Below are 23,421 nucleotides of genomic sequence, written 5' to 3'. Positions count from 1 at the left end.
AAATATTATTAAGAAATATCTTGTCTGAAAAAGGATGATTTGATATGCATGAAAAAAATAAAAATTGTGATTTTTCAAGATATGTTGCGCTAATTGCGTCATCATGCTTTCCACTCTGCCACCTTCAAACCACAGTTTCATTACACACACACACACACACACATATATATATATATATATATATATTAAATTTGTATATATACCTATGAAACTTGTGAACTGCGGGTCACCTAGTGACCCATTCCATACTTTCAACAGACCCACAAATGTGAAACTAGTATTTCAAGAATACGTAAAAAATAAACCGAAAATAAATAGTAATAACACTAACATTTTTTTTTATTACAAATTTGCCTAGCGGACATGCATCTGCATTTGAAAAAAATAGTAATTTGACAAGTGGTAAAGCTGTTTACAGTGATTCGACGCAAAATACCGTTTCGACACTAATAGCCCTCCTGGGTTAAGGCTCATTTAGGTTAAAAAATCTGAAAGCCTTCAGATTTTATATTACGCCCAAAGGGGCGTTTTTTTTCATTTACATACGCATACACGTTTGGAGAGCATTTAGTCTAATGTTCCTTTGGTCTAAAAATATTTAAAAACAGTACATCTTTAGATATTTTCATAGACAGTCTCGACAAAAATGCTTTTTTTTTTTCATACAATTGTTACCATTTCTTGCTTTGAAATCATTGAGTTTGTTAATCAGAAATTCGTTAAGGTTTTACAAAATATGAAATAGGGAATAAAAACAAATTCCAAATTCAGGCTTTCAGGTGCCCATATTAGAGTGAAGGACTACGTTATTCAAAATTTGATACCTCCAGACATCGTTGTTTTTTTACAATGCGAGAAACATACATACAATTATGCAGATTCTTCATTATTTAATTTCTTTAAATATAATACAGGGCGATAATATTTGGTGACAACAATTTTAAAAATATTTTAACGCATTTAGTGATTCGACGCAAAATGCCGTTTCTAGATTAATATTCCTTCTGGGTTGACTCCTCTTTGGATTGGAAATTATAACATAATTTCAAGAAGAAATCGATACGTTTTGCAACGCCAATCCAAAATCCAAAATTAAATTGTCCGCGTTTGGTTCAACTTATAAATGCGAGCAAATATTTTCACACATGAAATTTATTTTACATAATAATAGGAGTAGCTTACCAAAAATTCAGACGCTTGTAAATTAATCCTCCAAACTTCACTAAATTGACATCACAAATTCAAATACAAGGAAGCCATTGATATTGAACAAAAAAATAAAGTCTATTCAGTTGTGTTTGTTTTCATAATAATGATAATATAAATTATGTCTGAAGTTTAAATCGTATTGTAATTATTTTTTTTTTTTAAGTTTTATCTTATTATTCACCAAAAAAGACTGTTCTAAATAAAATAATCCCAGAGTCGAAAACTCTCGTTAATATAGACATTTTGGTTGATTTTGATCAGAACTAAACAGAATTTTGATTCGAAATAAACATATACGAAAAACAAAATACATTTAATTTAATTTTGTTTTTCCTTATATATATATATATTTGTAATAATAAAATTCCATAGTCAAGAATACACTTAAATTTCTAACTGTATGTTCTTTTAATTTTTAATGGCGACGTCCTCTTATTTGAAAGTACGTGGAATTAAATCCACAGCCCCGTAGTCAAGTTGTTTTTCCCGCCTTTTCTACACGTACAGTTATAGAATGTTTTGGAAATATTTAAAGCGAACTGGATTGGCTGACAAGGCTGACGTCATTTCTTGGAAGCTCTGCCTCTCCAGAGGCTACAAAAGGACTCGCAAAAGAATATCGGGGGCTTTTTCTTAAATGTCACGATGCAGTAAACTTCATGCAAAAAGTTATTAGTAATTCTTTTTATTTACTCCGGATATCTGATTTTGTAACTGCTATTTCTCCTGAATAATAATAAATGGATCCTGTTTTTTTTAAAAACTTATCGTCTGATAATTTAAGCTACGACTAAAGCTGGTACATCATATATATATGTATAAATTATTTACTAGTTTAAATTAAAACGAATCAGGCAAACTATGAAAGAAATTTTAAAAAAATATAAAATTTAAAAGTTAGTAGAATCTATTACATTAACTTAGACTGAATTGTAAAGTAATTTAGAAGAGATAAAAATACACAGATAAAATACAAAAAAGAAAAGTAGAAAAAGTAGTACTATCATTCTCTCACTCAAAACATTTTCAAGAGGAGGAAGTTTCTACCAACGATACGCTATACACTTTTCCTGTCAAAATTAGTTATACTTCTATTCATTTCAAATTAATTGCGCAATTGAAATTACATATTTTCAAGTATTTGTACGTCTGAAAATTAAAAAACACCTCCTTTGCATAACAGTTTCTTCAAAACAAAAGTAAAGCTGTTGTAGTTACTCAAAAAGAATAAATACAATTTCGTATATTATACAACAAAATTCAAAAAATTGCTCAAGATATTGCTTTGTAAACACATTTCACACAATTTTAATTAGGTATATATATATAGCGACTGCTATGAAAGCTTATCTTTTGAGTCATGAGGAACTTACTGGGCTTGAAAGCAGCGTTTTTGCTAAATTCCCACAGTTTTCATTTCTTTTTGTATTACCAAGGAATCTTAACATCAATGAGAAATCAGATAAACGTAGCTCATATTTGTTTCTAATTTTCATTTATATTTACTTTTAGTTAAGCGACCATGAGATAAAATATTTGTGTTGGAATATTAAAGTTAAAAATAGCTGTAAACAGCTAAGTAAGTGAAAAATTAGCGACCAGAATATGAAAATGTAATATACCCCTACAAAAAAGATTTCCAACTCTGGCAAGTTAAATATTCGTTAATTAAAACCAGTAAGATAAATGTACATTTCCTCACCTTATGGAAAGCATACCCTAATTATCTGACACTTAAACGAGTCAAGAAAAACGCATTTTAGTTATATACTATATGGAAAACAAATTTCAGCCGAGAAATTATTTATCTTAGAAGATACTTAGTTTTGACTTGATTTTATTTTGAAATTTAAAATTTATTCATTTTTGCTACTGAAAATGCACATTTATTTATCCTTCCCATAGTGTATAATAAATGATCACTTATTTCATTAAAAAAATACGGCAGTGCAATGACAACTATATTCGTCAATCTCCATCAAAACACTTCCCAAATAGTTTCCCTAAAGAACGATAAAACTAGCCTTTATACAGTGCTGCCATCTATGTTTGATAAATGGCATTAATGTCAAAATGTAAATGCATTTCATCATCGCTGTTTGTTTTTGTTTTACCCCTTAAGATGTTCGAGGCTAATAATTAAGGAATTAAAGAAAAGTGTTGAAATGTAAGTGCTGAATTAAAAAAAAATATTTTAGAATTTAAATAGAATTTTTATGTATCGGGAATGGGATAATTTAATTATCAAAATAGTATAAGCAATAAGTAATCACGATCCCAACATTTGGTAAATAATTAATTGTTTAAAAAAATGGAGGTGTTAATTTATTTAATAAATGCTAACAGTTGTACTCTGCTCGGTGATGATTGCAAATTAAAAGGTAGTGCCATCTGTATTTGGAGCTTATTTATTTAAGACGAACATCAAACAAATATTGAATTTTACCGATCTTTAAAGCCCGTGTTATAGTTTGCATCCCTTGTATTTATTATAGAATACTTATGCCACATAATTAACATTCGGGGACTTCTGAAAACATCATTGTAATGCTTTCTATCGCATCATTAACGATGCCTGACAGCAAGTGACTTACACAAGACCAAGATTTTGGCATGGATGAAATTATGGCAAGATTGGGTTGCATGCAGAGAGTTTGAGCGCTTTGATACTTAAGTCTTTTGCTTTGTTTTGTCATCTACATGCAGAACTACTAGTATATTAACAATGAAGTACTGTGGACTAGTACATTAACAATGAAGACGTGGAGTAATTGCTAGAGGACCATAAAAGTGAACTCAAAAAGGAGTACAACAAGTTCTGAAGCAGCTAAAAGGGGACTGTGCAAAAATGGCTTAAGAAGAAGGAGAAAGAATCGTAATCCTCTGAAATCCTAGTTCTCTGCAAAGTTTGTGTAAGATGCAAAATCTTCATGTTGTGATATCGTGATATCAGTCTGATAAAGCAACCGCATGTTAAAGCGTTAGCATTTTCAATGACAAGCCATGCCTGACTTTAGACCCATTTTACATTGCGACAACAAATCCACTGGACAAATTTTGAACGAAACAGAGGTTCATTGAGTCTCAGGCAGAGTCAAGTAGATTCTAAAGATACATATATGCCTCCTAAAGAGAGTTACCAGATGTTTTTGCGCAAGGAAATTTCGTATCAAAACACTAAAATCATCCTCATAATTTTCGACTTATGCTATCCATTCACCTTAATACAAGGACAGCAAAATTAAATTAAGTTTTTTTTATATTATGCCTCTTTAATATTGTGTTTATCTTTTTATTTCATATTTGTTGATTTCCATTGATTTTGGGGCCCACCAGCGGTCGAGTAGTGAAATCGCTGAATACTGGTAATTCTGACCTGGACTCGAATCCAAGCGAACGGACTGGCTGCGTGAGCATTTTTGTGGTTTTCCCTGCACGTAACGTGTGTACGAGCCAGTTTCCTTTATTTAGTCCTCCACGGAGGTATCCATCCCCTTCGGTAGATAGGCCTAGTACCTTTGCCATAATAGTAAACTAAACCATTGAATCTGGATTATGAATGTGTTCATAAATTTCTGTTGCAAATGGTAAATAAACAATCATTTGTGGCCTTGCAACGAATTAATACACTTTGAAATAATTCCTATGAGGAAAATATTTTCGACTGACAAATAGCTTTCACAGAAGAATTAAATTCGTTAAGCGAGATTTCGCTGTGCTTTGATTTTGATAAAGTTTTCTTTGCCATCCGTTTAAGAGGTAGAATATCTTTGTCGCGAACTTTCTGAGAGAAACTAGCTCTGTTAATGTTGAATATATCCACGCAGCCAGCTTGTACAGTTCGTTTAACCATTTATGATTATGTATATTATAAGATAATTTTCTAACACTTTCTTCGACTGTCAGTTAAAGGAAAATACTCAAGGATTATTCGCAGAAGAAGATTTCCTTTATGAAAAACTTATTTAGTGTAAAAATATCCATTAAATGTATTTCGCCTTTCATTATTTGGAGCATTATGATTGTTTTATAGAGTTGAGTCGAATCTTAATTTTTTTCGAATAAAAATTGTAAAGCGTCCCCATATCAGCATCATCCACTCTTAATTAAGATTAAAAATTCTCAATTAAAGCAAAATTTGAAATCGGTGTTTAAGAAGAAAATATATTTAAGAAAGAAGAGTGAAATTTAAGCGCATAATTTAAAATCGTGAATCTTTCATCAATATAGTTTGACAAAATGTATTTGAGTAACAATCCAAATTTTTTACACTTTTCCTTAATTCTTTTAATCAAATCAAGTGCATGGGGGCAAGAATTAATATTTAAAGAGCTAAAATGCGTAAACACTAAGAAATGAATGGTAAATTCTCCCCCTAAAAATTAGTTTTATTGAAACAATAAAGTTCAATTTTAACCAGCTCTTTCAATGCACGTGAATAAATCTAATATTTATTTGTGTTCTGAATTAAAACGTTAAATAGCTTTTTTTAAGAAATACAGAAAAGAAATTTTCAAATTCCCTAGATTTTAAGATTTATGGATTTGAATTCCCATCCTTGATGTTGTGTTCGTTGATATACTACAATCGATTGCGAGCATTGGAAATAACAGCTATTTTCAAAATTCACAAAAGTCAGTGTACTGCTGGCCAGGATAATACTTTTAGCCTCTTGGCCAGTGACAGATCTTATTTAATAGTAAAAAAAAAAAGAAGATCAAAATTTTAATAAAATAGATTTAAAAAAAATACATTTTTTCAAATTACAAATGCATTATTTTCAGAAAGTTGAAGAAAGTTAAGTTGCAATTGGTTTTGATTTGACTGTTTGACTACTGGAGATCATTTTAAGAATACTTGTCTAGTAAGATTAGTGCTTTCGTAGATGACTTCCTCAAAGAAACTCATTCAATAGGATTTTTTTTTAAATTGAAAATTTTAAAATCCTTGTGCACCACATAGTATTGCACAAGGCTTACAGAAATAAGTAAAAAAATCAAACACATACAATAACACAATACAAAAATAAACTTACAAATTCACAGATGACACGTAAGAGATAAATTTACGGAAGGAAGAGAAGGCCATTTTATCTTGGACAAATACGTGAAGAGGGAAAAAAAATGTAATATTCACAGAGTTTTAACCTAGAAATGAGTTCTTTTCGTTTTTCCGTGAGCGTTGAGTAATAGAACAACAAAATGTTCGACTTTTTGTACTCGCCCGAAACTGCAAGAACACAAGTCTGTACTAAATAACCTAAATCTCTTCAGATATGAATTGAAATTACCATGTCCAGTGCGAAATTTAGTAATATCAAAATTGGAGAAAATGTGTTTATTATTCAGTCTGGGAGGAACGGAAGGAAAAAAATGATTTAGTTAAGAATAAGGTGACCAGACGTCCCGCTTTTGGCGGGACACTCCCGATTTTTAACATTTTGTCCCGCGCCCCGCCGCGTTTTAAAAACGTCCCGATTTTTTGGAACGAATGCACGACAAGCTAGGGAACGGCAGGACAATACGTTTTTCGGCTGCCATGTGGCTGCTTCGCCAGGATATGAGTGTTATATTATTTTTATTAATTTTATAATGTTAAATTTTAATAATAACAAATAATTGTTGACAACTGATTATCGAGAACTGCTTATCAAAGTTCGCATTGTTCATCAGTTGTTAGAATTCGACCACCATTGTTTGGACTTAATGCCATATTTTGGCATTGGCAGTAACGAAAACATTTTGTAACTGTCTTTCAGAGGATACACATCGTGCTGAGTGTTAGTGCTAGTAAAACAAGTGATGTCAACAAATCAGCTATTCAGATAATTTAGGTACGTAATTTATTTATTTATTTCATAAACACATAAATTTTCTTGAATTTAGCAGACAGTACTCTTATTATTTATATTTTATAGTTGCGGCAAAAGGTCTAGTTTCGACCTTGAAAATGACGATTATGACTTACTTTACGGCTAATTCCCAGGAAGAAATATAGGATTAAAATTAAAATAATTTTTAAAATATAGTTACTTTATAAGAAACAAATAAATTAAATTTTTAAACTAACAATACAATATGTTCATATAATTATGTACATATTTACTGTGCTTTTGAGCAATATATAAAGATAAAAATTTATAATATAATTTATAAATTTATAATAAATTACTTCTTTAGAATTTAATATAATGAGTAAGAACAGAAGATGCAAATTCAAAGATGATCTAAGATGTGAACTCCTGTTGTTAAAAAAAAAAAAAAAAAAAAAAAAAAAACGATTACATTGTATTAATGTGAGAAATTAAATGATGAGTTTTCTATTTCGATCGGCTGGAAGAATGATTGAGCACTCGGGGGACACAGAAACATAAAAGTTATTTAAGTACTACCTGAATCTTCCTCCAAAATGCAGGAATTCTTTCGGAAAACAATTTATGGAGACAAAGGAAAGAAATGAGCATTAGCAGAAAAACTTAATGTCTTTTCATGCTAATAATCAGAATCATTTCATCAGATCATGTACACCACAAGTTGTCCAAAAGTTATTCAACAAAAAAGCGACAGCAACAAAAAGAATTCACTGAAAAGAGAAATATGTCAAAGAATAAAATAATACTATAAGTAATTTTTTAATGTATTATATTTGTAAATTGTACTTATGTTGAAATTAAATAAAATATATTACTTTACTATTTTTGCGTTCTATTAAAATTTGTGTTGCTCCATATAGACCAAATTTTTAATCAAGAATCCCTCCCCCGGTGTCCCGCTTTATCAATGTTAAAATCTGGTCACCTTAGTCAAGGAGGCAGCAGTAAAGTTCCTGCACAATTCATTCCACTTGAGTATTGTATCATCTCTACTTTTTTTTCTTCAAAATTACTTAGACAATATCATTGGAGTATTTACTTGAAGATTTATAGTTTGTTTTGCTATGCAATCAACCCTTTCATTTCCTAGATTGCCAATGTGGCCACGTACATGAGAAAAGACTACAATCCTGTTCAATAGGATTGCCATACTAATTGACATACATTTGCTTCATGAGGAGGGAAAAACTATGAAAGCACCATGTTTTCATAGTTTAGCCAATTAGGTTTATCTTTGAGGAAACAGCCAATTTGATTCATTGCTGATGAAAGTCGAAATAAAAACCACTGCAGGTTACTTCTTCAGACACAGGCTGACCAAATCATTATGACGATTGGATTGGACTGGTTTTAGTAAATAAAAATACAAGAAGTCTTTGTGCAAAAGGAAAGAAAGGTTTTTTCTTAAGCGAAACTGTCAGTAGGGTTTTTTCAAGAAAGGTTTTTTTTTTAAGGGAAACTGTCAGTACCCTTAAAAAAGCCAAGAAAGTCAAGAAATGAAATATGGCTAGGATATTCAATCTGTCATGACTGAATGATGAAAGTCAAGAAAGCCAATATGGCTAGGACATTCAGTCTATGAGGAAAGAACTTGAAACAAAATATCTGTGTTAGAAGAATTAGCTGCCCAGCTACTGTAGCTTGGTCTCGTATTTATGCATAAAAGTGATTTCTTTTACGAAGTAGTATTACAGAAAATTATTTTCTGCTTTTCTACTATACTTAGCGACTGGTAATAACAATTTTAGCACAGTTCTTTACATGATGATACTTGAAAACCTAGCATAAGCCATATTTATTACATTAAATTTAACTATTAATTTGAATTTCAGTATTTGATGTATAAAATATTTGCAAACATGAATGCATATGCTGTTAAGTACGTAAAAGCCACTTATGAGAAACAATATTTGGAGTTTATATCAGCGAAACCAATAAGGTTTCAAACAGCAAAACTAATTTAGCTCTGTTTTAACTAATGTTTTGTAAAGTAGCTTTTCCATTGGTCAACTGTATCAGTGGCTTTCAAATAAAGCTGTCTGTTCTGATAATGTTGGAGAAAGTAGTTGGCTGTGGGAGATTTTGAGGTTTCTTTCATTTATAATATAAACATAAATAAAAAAATAATTAATTACGTCCCAAAAGGCGTTTTGTTAACGTTTTGTGTGTTACCTTTATTTATTAAATATACTACTCAAGCCATAAAATTCAGTTCAACAGCAATATCGCAAAATAATTTTGAAATGAGCATTTCTTTAGAATTTCCAATACAGAGTTTCGTGCGCTGGAGATAAAAATGTTCCTCTCCCCGTAGAGTGTTGCCATTGCTCGCTTTGAAATCGTTGAATTTGTTAATCAAAAATTCGTTTAAGTGTTACAAAATATGAAATCGATAATGAAACAAATTTGAAATTCAAATTAGGGCTTCCACATTACCATATTCTATGAAAGATTACGTTATTCAAATTTTGATGATTCTAGGTACCGTTGTTTTATCACAATGCGAGAAACATACATACATTTATGCAGATTCTTCATTGTTTAATTTTTTTTTAATATAAGACAGAGCGGTAATATAAACGATTTGAAAAGTGATACAGCTTTTTAAAATTTTCAACGCAAAATGCCACAACGAAATTAATAGTCCTTCAGGGCAAATTGGTTTTTTGGACTAATAAGCCATTTTTCTGAAAAAGTAGTTCACGCATGCCACCTTTTTAAAAAAACTGATGTGTACACCACATGACTGCCTTGTACGGAATATAAAATTATACGCATTTTTTTCTTGCATTTCATTTAAACTTATTAGATTGAATTAGACCTACTTCACCGACACCGCATAAACCACAACAGAATAAATGCATTCTTTAAAATTCACTTTGTTTACCATAGCGACACTCTAGCGCTAGGTTCACTTAACAGTATTATATTTCGTTCATATTATAACTCAGAATGTACAAAAGTTATATCATTTAAAGAATTATCTAGTCGTTGCCATATGTTCTATTCAAATACTATAATAAAGCTATAACTATGTATAAAAGAAATTAAGCAAACAAAACAAAAAAGAAAAGTTTTTCACTGACGATTGACTATTTCTCATTCAATTAATTCAGTTTTCACCTCGCGACAAGGCAAAAATACATAAAAACTCAAAATATTTGTATTAAAAATTACGAAGTAAATCTTAAACAATTATTTACTCGAAAAAATTCAGAAAGGATTAAGCATGATTTAAATAATAAATGAAGGCGTTATCTTTGTTGTTGCGAAGCTAAGTTTCACTAGATTGGCAACAAATCCACTATCCTGCTGTTTCAAATGTAAACAAACAATGGCCCCCATCAAGAGAAATATTAGGCTTAGCGGCACTTAAACAATTTTAAAATTGTTGATAATTCTAAAAATATTGCATACAGGTTTACTAAAGGCATAAAAACCTTAACCGGAAGATAAGAACAACATAATGCAATCATTTTTAAAGCAAAAAATGTACAATTTACAAACAGATAAGAGTAAAGCAACTGAGATCACTGAGCCGGGTAACAGAGTGGATATTTATATAAATATATTTATATACGTTTGGTGTGGCCGATTGCAACCAAAATGCGAGGTGCACATCTACATGTTATAGCTGTCCTATACACAAAATTTCAACGTTCTGAGGCTACTTCTTTTTGAGTTATGAGAGATACGTACGTACGTACGTTCGTACAGACGCCACAAAAAATTCTCTTCAGAATTCATTTTAAAGCAGTTTTATAATTTTTTTGAAGGAAAAGAATGTTTTATTCTGTCCTTACGTACAGATATCACGGAAATACATCGTTAAATTGCATTTGAAAGAGGTCAAAATTAGATATTTTCGTTGAAATATGCTGCCTGAAACTTTTCGCGATTACAATATTTCCTTTTTACTTCGTACAAGAAAGTAAAAATGATACCAACAACGAATTTTATAAAAATAATTGTCATTCTTCTCTCATTCCAAAATGAAGATAAAATGAATTAAAAACATTCTATATTTTACTGCATATTTCTTTTTAATACACTGATCCCAATGTAAAAAATAATGATTAGTATTATAAGAACCAGCAAGTTTGAATACATAAATTAAGAAATTATTTGAAGATAAATTCATATAGGTTTAATTAAATCTGGTATGACACCGGGTACGCTTTACTGCTATTTACAGCCAAGTACCTTTTCTTAGATTAGATTTGATATAACTAGAGGTAAATTTAAATAGCACGCTTAACGCTTAACGCTATAGTTAACGCACGCTTAACGCTATAGTTAAGTAATATAGCCAAGCATAATAATAAGTTGTAAGAAGTTTATACGTTATTCATGCCTTTTGTGTACAGGTGCTGCCTTATTTATCATAATTCTGCTTTGCTTGACACTACCTTCTGTCCACAGAGTAAGATAAAGCAACACGAGGCTCATATGTTGCAGTCTCCTTATCTATGTTATGTATGTTGCATCCAATTCCTTATTTTAACCTACGCATTTGTCACACTTCCTTACTAATTAATGGAAATCGACGTTTGTATTCAACTTTATTGATCACTGTTAACGCAAGATATATATATATATTTTTCTGTGTGTGTGTGATAGAGATGATCAATCAAATTAAAATTCATGTTTGACATCAACTTGTGTCATGAATATTAAATGTAACGTTTTGGAAAATATCAATAAAAAAGGATCAATTAATATATGTCTTTTATTATTCTACACCTGAACAAGTGCATTAGTATGTACATCTAACTAATGTATTCACTAAAACAATTTACTTGTTAACCAGACTAATCAATACATATATTAGATAATATTATGTACCTTATGAATTAGACAATCAGGATTTGTTGCGGATAATAATCGGTAATGAAATTTACTCTGAAGTACGCTATGTGATTTGCAACATGAATGGTTTCTAACGTGAGACGAGTTGCCTGCCTAGGATAGAGAAAATTTTTCAATCATAATTCGATTTAAAATAATAATAATAATAATAATAATAATAGCAGTAGTAGTAGTCGTAGTAGTAAAACGAACGTAAAGAAGAGTTAGTTTCGCATGCAAGAGAATAAAAAATAATTGCATTTCCTCGTAGGTCTTCTAAATGTAAAAATCTGATGTATACAGCACATGACTTCCTTGTACGGAATATTAAATTATACGCATTTTTTCTTGCATTTCATTTAAACTTATTGGATTGAATTAAATCTACTTCGCCGACAGCACATAAACCACAATAGAATAAATGCATTCTTTAAAATTCATTCTAGTATTTGTTTATCATAGCGACACTCTGACGCTAGATTCACTTACCAGTATTAATAATTATATGACAGTTAACTTATATAATAAATATATAACGGAAACTAAGTTAACTGTTATATAATCCAATAATTATATAACAGTTAACTTATATATTTCGTTCATATTATAACTCATAATGCACAAAATTTATATCATTTAAAGAATAGAATTATCTAATCATTGCCACATGTTCTATTGAAATACTATAATAAAGCTAGAATGATGTATAAAAGAAATTAAGAAAACAAAACAAAAAAGAAACAGTTTTTCACAGACGATTGAGTATTTCTCATTTAATTAATTCAGTTCTCACTTCGCGACAAGGCAAAAATACATAAAAACTCAAAATATCTATATTAAAAATTACGAAGTAAATCTCAGACTTATTTCCTCGAAAAAAATTCCAGAAAGAATTAAGCATGATTTAATTGGCAATAATAAATGAATGCATTATCTTTGTTGTTGCGAAGCTAAGTTTCTCTAGATTGGCAACAAATCCACTAGTCTCCTGTTTCAAATGTAAACATCAATGGCCGCCATATAAAAAAGGCTTAGCGGCACTTAGACAACTTTAAAATAGTTGATAATTCTCAAAATATTGCACACAGATTTACTAAAGGCATAAAAACCTTAACCGGAAGATAAAAACAACATAATACAATCATTTTTAAAGTAAAAAATGTACGATTTACAAACATATAAGAGTAAAGAAACTGAGATCACTGAGCCGGGTAACAGAGTGGATACATATATAAATATATTTATATACGTTTGGTGCGGCCGATTGCAACCAAAATACGAGGTGCACATCTACATGTTATAGCAGTCCTATATACAAAATTTCAACGTTCTGAGGCTACTCGTTTTTGAGTTATGAGAAATACGTACGCACGTACGTACATACGTTCGTACAGACGCCAAGAAAAATTCTCTTCAGAATTCATTTTAAAGCAGTTTTATAATTTTTTTTTTAAGGAAAAGAGTCTTTTATTCTGTCCTTACGTACAGAAATCACGCAAAAACATCGTTAAATTGCATTCGATAGCGGTGAAAATGGATATTTTCGTTGAAATATGCTGCCTGAAACTTTTCGCGATTACAATACTTCCTTTTTACTTCGTAAAAGGAAGTAAAAATTGTTACATACTTAATTAACATAGAGAACATTCATGCTTCCAACACTGGCAAGGTTACAGTTAATTTTTCAAGTTTTCTGAGTTAAAAACAAGATAGACTCTGAAGGATTATTTCAAATATTCTAACGTACTTTAAATACATTTAGTTTACTTTAAATATATCTAATCAGTTATCTCATAAACCTTTTCCTTGATGTTATATCCTAGCAAACAGACTGATTATGTTGCAGCTGGTTCCCCCCATAAATAATACAAATAACAGCCAGTTTGTATAGAAAGTCCACCCTGAATATATCTCACTCTTACGCAGAATAAACTACACATGTTTTGATTTAAGGAATTAAGCACCTTAAATTTTTCAACAACTATAAAGTATTTGGTATTTTTACCTAAAATCTCAAAAGATTTGAGAAATATACTATGTAAAAAAAAAAAAAAAAAAAAAAAAAATCTTGGCATTAACGCAAAATGGAACAATTTATACTATGATAGTTACAAAAAAAGAACAAACAAATCAAACTTTTAAAATTTAACTGTGCTTAATTTGGACTCCATTAACTTCAAACTAGTCCCAATATCCAGATATGTACCTATCCCCACACTAGGCACCGCGTTTAGAATCCTTTCTATAAGACCTTAAGTACTTCTTGAGACCTCCTCTTTGAAATTCTAGATGTTGTCCCTGCAATTTGGATTTCGGATTTTTTTAGGGAAAAGTCATCAAAGCTGCCCCATCTTGAGAACAAAAGGGAAGAGAAAGCACTGAATTTCGTTCCAACCAAAAGCATTTGTGTTTCAGGCCACCATAGGTTGGTGTGTTGTAGTGGTAATGCAATCAGTTTCACCTTTCCATAGCTAGAATCTTCTGCTACGAAGGTCGTCTCGAAATATTCAGACTGCTAGTTGGGAAGAATTATGAGCATATAATCCCTTTTATATTGAAAAACTCATTAACATTGTCTTTGTGTCTTTGTGTGAATTTTTTTCTTCGTGTGTATGGAACTGCTATCAAATGCCGGAATTTTCAAACAACTCTTCTACAAGTTCTTCCTTATTGACAGAAGTCCTTTCTTCTGCATTTCATATATACTGTACACACACAAAAAAAGGGGGGAAAGGAAAAATGCTACAGTTCTATATCTTCCATTCTACTGGGTCCCATTGACGAAATTTAATTTGCGTTTATCATGTCTCAAAAGCGCGACTTAGGATTATTATATATTAGATTTGCATATACTGTATGCAAATCTAATATACATGCCATATAACATTGTTCTAGCATAGGTATTTTGGAACAAAATCGAATTTTTTCTGAAATGACATACCGATTTGTTTCCATATTCCGATTCTATGACTAAAATTATGCCCAAATATTAATGCTTGTAAAAATTTGGTGAGAATTTTGCCGAGAAATTAAAAGAATTATCTTAATGAACTTTTTTCAGTTTGCTCCTAGAACAATTCCCTTGGCGAAATTCTTAATTTATGCCCTTCCCTTTCACTATGCCCGAGCGGAAAAAAAAGGTTCATCGTTCATTCTTTCAAATAATTTTAACAGTATGCGTAAATCACTTTTGGCGTTATTATGGCTTATAAAAGATAAGCCAGATTTCAAAAGCGCCAATATACATCTTGGGAAATTTGAATAAAAAACTTTTGAATATGAATAGGCATACCTGGAAAAGAACATCTCCTTTAAGATAATTGTAAACATTTTATAAGTTATGCTACAATAATATTTTCGGAAAATTTATAAAAAATTACTAAAAGATACAAATTTTAAAAATAGATCATAAAATATCTGCGAATTTTGTTTGCACTGAACCTAAATTTTTAACTGTGAAAGAAGGAAAGAAGTAAGTTTACTAAAAAAAAAAGAGATATAATAATAAATATATATCAAATTCAATTAACATTGAGGAGCTAAAATTAATTGTTATTAAGCGCCTTGCAAGTGCATGGCCGTCTTATTAAGCGCCTTGCAAGTGCATGGCTAATATTTGCTCCATAAAATAATCTCAGTAGCTCATCACATTATGATCTTGGAGATAAGCTTCCTGCAGGAAGAAATTTGCAGGAAGAAAAAAGTGGGTAGGTCGTTGTTGATGGTAATGAGTTCCTAAAATCTGATATCTCCAAGGTGACCAAGATTGACGGACAGCTAATAAGAATATGACCATATAATGTGACAGACTTGTTATATGGTATAGCCAGAGTTTCCGAAATGAAGCAAATGTCAATTTATATTCTGAGAAAAATTCATGGAACTATGATTTTTAAGTTTCCTTTCTCCAAATAGCTTACATGAATGGGTAGATATATTTATCTGATTACCCATTTTGAGTAGTCATGACTATTTTGCTCCAATAAAATAATGTTAAAAAAGATTTTATAAAATAAGCTTTTCATTAACTCATAGTTAATGAATTTGAAGGAAAAAAGTGTTATATATTTTTTATGTAAACAAGAAATTAAATAATATTGTCTTTACAAATTTCATCTGTATTTTTATATCACTAATAGTCAAAACATAACGTCCTTGATAAACTTATTAAGATAATTTTCTATACTTTTGCCACTGCAACTTGATTAACTCTTTCGCATCGACAGACGACCAAATCTGTTTTCAACAAACATCGAAAACGCCCGTGTTTACGAATTTGTCTTGGAATAGTTTTCCTTTCCCTCTGCGGTTTCATCCATTGTGTGGAGTTTCACCTTAGGGCCGGATTACACCTATTAGGTCAATAGCTTTCCGTATTTCTCCTTTATTTGCTTCAAAAGAATGATTGACATGTATTTTAACAACTCGCGAAACCAATGAGCCATACACTAACGTGGAGGGGAAAGAACTAGGTAGAAAATAAACGAGGCGTTGGGGCGGTTTGCCGTTGCCTGAATGAACGGGCGTTACGGGCGACTTCGATGCGAAAGAGTTAATAGCTTTCGATATCTGTGCTCTCATGCTTTTATTGTTTGTGTTACAAAATCGTACATGAATTTTGTAAAGAGAATTTTTAAATTTCTAATTTCCATGACACTACGTGATAAAGTATTTTTCTCCTTTTAGTTTTTTTAATTATGTCAGATTTAACTAAAAGCTTCTTTCGTTAACATCTTTTTAATCACCGTGAGACATAGTCAAAAATTAATTTTTAGCAAAGAAAAACAACTCTTTTATTTCCAATTAGCGGAAGTACCGTATGCCAGTTAAGTTAGATTAAGTATTATTTTACTCATGACATAATTTTAAAATTCATATAACAGCATGTTACACGTCATAAGAAATATGATGCGTCATTGTAATGCATAAAAAATTCCAAAGAAGATGAGTGAAAAATCCCTCTTCATCCAAAATCAACAAATTTTACTCGTATAGATGTGGCTAATTTTGATGATAAGTACTTCCATTCAAATCTGATAAATACTTACGTGCAAAATTGACAAATATTTCCATACAAAATTTGAAAATCTATTTCAACTTGAAACGGATTGCAAGAATTTTCAAATATTAGTATTCAATACATGTACATGTATTGAACACTAATATTTGAAAGTATTATTAAAACAAACTAACATTTGGGTCTGATGCATACATGATACACACGTCTTTAATATTCCAGTCACATATCTTTCCTGGACTTGACGTCTCAGACGTCTCTGAAAGGACAATTCTCAGACCCTGCACATTTCCAGGAAACCGACCTAGCTAGGTTACCAAGTAGTATTCAATACATGTACATGACATATCGAATTGCCATTTGGTTCAGCAAAATTAAACATTTAAATACATTTAATTTATTCACTGAAATTTATGAGATACTTGAATACATACAAATTTCTCAGGAAAAAGAATCATTAGATAAAACCTGATATCCGTTTCCTGAGAATCAAACTATTTCAGTTAAAGAAGTTAAAGGTTCAACTCACGAGGCAAATTTTATCAAACGCATGAGTAAAAAATACTTTAAAATACTTTCAAAAAGAAAATTTGTAGTTTTTGGATGTAAACCTTCGTGTTTACGAGTAACTAACCACTTTCTCAAAGAGTAAAATCAAAATAAATTGAATAAAATGCATGTTTAATGAGAGCAGCATGGGAAAAAGAAAAGAGGAAGAACACGTCTACTTTTTAATTTTGTTTAGTTCCCGACAGCTTCCTAAACCACCATGTCACACTGAATTAGTTCCACCATGAACTCGCGTGGCCCGAAATTAAATTACGCTTATCTATTTTAAAGAGAGGGAAAAAAGAAAAAGGCTTCCTTTTTTGTTCTTCTTCATCACAATCCCAAAACATCCACACCGGGGATGTGGATGATATTAAAATTAGAATCGCATCGTCAGAGGACCATTTAAAACCTCTTTCCGAGAACAATTATTTCCAGATAATATCGCTGACGATTTCGTGGAACCTCCGCAGTGGATTACTTTCTCGTTTGTCAAAGAGCGCGCAATTAGAACGGCATTACTGGACGATAAATTACAGGTTGTCAGACGCATTCATATCTTGTCTCCCACTCTAGAACGTAATCACTCATAGCAGAGCATTGGAAGTGACAGCCTGGGTATTAGTTGCAAATTGATACCTTTCCGAGGTGTCACAAGTTTACCAATGCATAAGAGATCACGCACGCAGATTTCGCCTACGTCGCTTGTTGGCAACCACCTGTGATTCGAGACCCCAGGTTCAATCCGTTTATTATAGGACCCGACAATTATAATCTAGTCCCCAACAATAAATGAGCCTTCGAGTGAGCACAAAATCCGTTGATAGTTGAGTAACGAATGAGTTTATAGTGTGATAGCCGGAAAAGCCAGTCTCACGCATATGGGTAAAAACAAAACGGTTTATATAAACTTAGCGTTACAAAATATACTGTACATCTTCATGAACAAAAAACAACTTAACAAGATTTTATTGGTAGATTCAACTGAAGTACCTCGTATTTTTGTGTGTGATGAAAATTACGAGTACTATTTCGATCATTTTTTTTCGCGCTGTACGTAGGAAAGCCAGAAGGTCGTTAACTGACGTATATCTGAGATTTGAAAATTCTTGCAATCTGTTTCAAGTTGAAATAGATTTCAAATTTTGTATGGAAATATTTATCAATTTTGCACGTAAGTATTTATCAGATTTGAATGGAAGTACAGTAAGACCCCACCCGCTTAACGCGGGGGATACGTTCCATCAAAGTAGAGCGTAATGCGAAACAGCGCTAAACGAGGCTATCTTTACATGTAAATATGGGGTTAGGGGAAAGATGGCTAGGAAATTGGTTAGGTCAAAAATTAAGTATGTTTTTTTTAATAAAAATAAAACCAAACATTTATTTCTTAAAGCTCAAATTAATACCACATTATTATTTCTTGCAAAAATAAAAACAAAATATAAATAACAAAACGAATATTCTTAAAAAAAAACAAAATTCTCAGTCAGTCATATTTAGTTAGCCTTCCGCGTTTTCAGTGTTCTGCCTTTTTGTGACAAAAGCATCTAATGTTGTTTGCCTTTTTCTTTTGCGTTGTTCTCTTAAAAGTTCTTCATAAACGGATAGAGCATCTCTAACACCACGCCTTACTTTTGAGCTCCTGTCAAAATTCGGATCATTTTCAATGAATTGATCCATTATTTCAGTTATGGTAGACAAACTCCTTTTTACAAACGCCATCGAAAGTTCTTTTTGCTCTTCTTCTGAATCACTGCTGTCAACATTTTTGATTTCTTCTTGTTCAGTTAATTCCTTGAGCTCATCATTAGAAAGACTAGACCGCTGCTTCTTGAATTATTTCTTCGACATCTTCCACATTTACCCCTTCAAAATATGTCTGTACAATACCGCACCAAACAAGAAATACAAGTACACTCTTTCGGATATGTATTTGAAACCTATCGCTGCATAATATTTCGGGGAATCCCCGTATGCTGCGAGCGATTTCGTGGAATCCCTGTGTTGAAATAAAAGAGCGCTAAACCGAAACAGCGCTAAACCGAAACAGCGCTAAACGAAACAGCGTTAAGCGGGGTCTTACTGTACTTATCATCAAAATTAGCCACATCTATACGAGTAAAATTTGTTGATTTTGGATGAAGAGGAATTTTTCACTCATTTTTTGTTCACAGAAATTATTAGTTTCTTCTATCATGTTCATTAGATCATCATAAAAAAATCAATTTCATTCACATAACTTTGAATTAAATTTATTCCTCAATTCCCGTAAATTCATAACCCTTCAATTCCTTAACAGATTCAGTTTATGATGGAGTATCCATTGTAGTGCTAGATTGAGAGGTAGACGCAAAACAAACTTCCAATTCAATCTCTGACCAAATTTCGGTATCCAAATCCTTACCCTCTCTTACATCTAGAGAGTTTCCGATGTCATAATAGTCCCTCTTGAGCTCTTTTACCTTTCAAATTTATTCTTTTCCCGTTAAACAATTTCTTTCTATTAATATTAGTTTAATTCTTATTCATTAATTCTATATTAATATTAGTCTCATTCTCTTAAGTGGTGCAAAAAAGGTACATGCACTATCGCAAGAAGATGCAAATTGAATTCAAATAGGAATTCCTAAAACCACAGCTCTACGTCACGTGAAGCCTCAGCTGCGAGGCAGTTGTTTTTTGTTTACTTTATAAGTTATTTCTCCCGGCTTCGTGGTGTAGTGGTTCTACACGCTGGGCCGGTATTCCAGAGGTCCGTGGTTCGATTCCCAGCAAAGGCGATCGCTCATTTTTCATCTCTCCGGTTTTTCCAATTAACCTAATGTCTCTACAGTGGTGCCCGAACTGAAACGGTATTGGATGATGATTCTCCTCACCCAGGATTTGGCGATTGGGTCCCCTAAAAACCCCGTCGCCCTTTAAAAGGGGGAGTATATAAGCTATTTCTCCTGCTTACCTTCGTGGTATAGTGGTTCTGCACGCTGGGCCGGTATTCCAGAGGTCCGTGGTTCGATTCCCCGCGAAGGCAATTGCTCATTTTTCATCTCGCCTGCTTCCAAAAAATACCTAATGTTTCTATAACTTTATATCTCCCGCTCGCACATTTAAACGAATCACCAGAATCATAAAGTACTATACGGACACGAGTTCAACAATGTAGAGGTTCAAATAAGCTAACTTATATGGACACGAAGCCCATCTAGTGATTTAAAAAAATTCCAAAAGAATGCGTATATTTGATAGTACATTCTAGGAGATGAATGCGAGCGGCGATGCACCAGTGCATCATCCGGCTGCTACTAACATTTGGGTCTGATGCATATATGATACATACGTCTTTAATGTGCCAATAACATATGTTTCCGCTACGAGAGACTGGACGTCGAAAGGGAGAATTCTCAGAACCCTCACATTTTCAAGAAACCCACTTAGCTAGGTTACCATTTTCACTTACTACAAAGACTTGAACGCCAAACAGAAATCGATTATCACTCAGATTGGGATCATGTGATCCTTCAGAAGCAGAACTTTCGTCCGATTAGTTGATCTCTACCAGGGATAGAGCTGCAGACGGAACATTTTTGGCGAGGTTTCAAAAAATCCCGTGTAGCCGGTACATCGTTTCCGTAGCTAGGTGGGACTTCGTTTCCAGCGGAGCTGTTTTTTCTAGGAATCATCCCGTTTAAACCAGTACTACCAGAATCTTGTTTCTCAGAAACGTCCCGTCTAGCAGGGACCGTTGCTAGATGTGATAACCTCTTAAAGGGTTTTAATTTCAGCAGTACGCCTTCGCGAAGTTTAAATTTAAGTACTTATTAATGTTCTGATTTACCTGTTAGTCATGAATTTTTGTAAATTCTTTTTCTTTTTTAATCTAATAAAAAGTGTCAACATTTTTTAAGCAAAAAAGTCACATTTTTTAACGAGATCTAAATTAAAAAGTGAGGTGAAAAAGCAATCTTAATTTGGTTCAAATTTTGAATAAAACTCGGTCGAAGACAATCACACATAGGGTCCACTTCTCCAAAACGAAATACATTTTTGGCAATTTTTTTTTTTTTTTTTTTTTTTTTTTTTTTTTTTTTTGCCTGGAGAAGAGTATCTGTGCCTCATCCCCCTTCGAAATCAATAAAGTTGAGTTCAAAATCTACGCCAAAGAAAGGCTGCTCTTTTGCCCAGTTTTAAATATTACATTGACGTTTCTCTCTTAATTTGAAGATTTAAATGCTTTCTGTATGAGTGTGAAATACGCTAAAAAATTTACAGTTCTGAATTTTTATTGTTTATACTTTTCTCTTACAAAAATTTCAAATTCATTTGCTGTTGTCAAAGTTACCTTGAAAAATCTCTCACTTGATGACTTCATAGAGTCCCTCTCATTCCATTTCTCAGCTAACTCTTGGTCCCTCCTGAGACCGCCAGGCGACTTATCGCCCAGTCTGTATAAATACGAAATGAGTCAGAAGAAGATATAAACAAACCTTTCTCTTTCTTTTCTTTTCTTCTCTTTTCTACTTGACACTGAACAGTTTGTGAATTACAGTCAGTCATTGTTGCTTAAGGGATTTCAAGGTAACATAATATTATACTAAAAATTCTAAGTAAATTAATACTGGAGATTCACAGGGTAAAAGCCTAACAAGCATTGGTTAAACTAAATGCACGAATAACTCGTCTAGCAGAAAAGTCTAATTCTAGCTAAAGTAAATCAAAGCTGGCGGAGAAAATATCACAACAGTTAACGTTGCCCCTGCCAAAGGCTTCCGTCTCAATTTCAAGAGCTCTGTTTTTGTATGCATTACCCCATTTATATTCTGGTGAGAGCTAACGAAAAGTAAATCAATCAATTTCTTGGCTGCTGCGTGCGGACCCCCAACGGTCCGCACTACAGATCCAACTACCCCCCCAGAGGGGCTCGCGCACAACCTGAAATTCACCAAGCAGCACTGGTCGTTAATTTGCTACCTGCCAGTCGCATAGGTGAGCCCGTCGCAGTGGGTCATTACCCAGCAAACCGGGAGGCGTCACCCCCGTCTACCAGAGCCGTACCGCTCAAGACAGGCCAGACCCCGAGGCCGGCCAATAAGTGACGTTTCGCAGGGCCTTCAGAACCACCAAGTTCATACATTTTATACCCTACCCCCGTGGCCGAGACTGCCTAGGTACAGATCCTAGCTAGTAGCTTCGCAGAGTTCTCTACCTCGACCCCTGGAGGAAAGAAAAGTAAAAGTGAAATCACAGATCAAACATAAGGTAATAGGTTTGTAGAATCATTAGGTTATATTGACAGGAAACAAGAAAAATGCCTTATGCCATCGCCGAGGTTTGAACTCTGGCCTCTAAACTCTGGACGTTTGGCGTGCTTCCAGTTACAGCATGAAGGCACGTGAAAAGGAGAGAGAAAGTAACTTATGTACCATCCCTTTTTAAATAGTGACTGGAAGTGAGGTAACCTAATTGCCAAATCCTAGTGGTTACAAATTATCATTCACCACTTTTTAGTTCGGGCGCAACTTGTAGAGTCATTAGATTATATCGATGCAAGAAACGTGAAAAATATGCCGTGGCCTCAGCGGAATTCTAACTCCAATTACGCGTCAGGTGTGCTTTCAGTTACATCACGAAAGAGGAGGAAAACAGCGTATAGGTTAATTAAACTTTGGTAAAAAGTTCTCATATCTTCAATTTATTTACATTTCGGAGAAAGTACAATAAATGTCTAACCTTTGTTTGCTTGTCGAAGGTTTGTTGTTTAAATGTAAATTTTAGCGAATTATAGAAATTCCTAATTTTATCTTTTACTGATGAAAATCGATTGATTTTGAGCTCTTTAACTACCTCTAAAATTTTGCGTTTTACAAAAGTTTGGTCTAATTATGTAGACTTCTAAGAAGAAGTAATCCGGAATCCGGATCGTCTTGTT

The sequence above is a fragment of the Stegodyphus dumicola genome, chromosome 6 (assembly GCF_044657685.1).
Source record: "Stegodyphus dumicola isolate Sdum_Otavi_A_Nest chromosome 6, ASM4465768v1".
Taxonomy (NCBI): Eukaryota; Metazoa; Arthropoda; class Arachnida; order Araneae; family Eresidae; genus Stegodyphus; species Stegodyphus dumicola.
Note: the sequence above shows the minus strand (reverse complement) of the source record.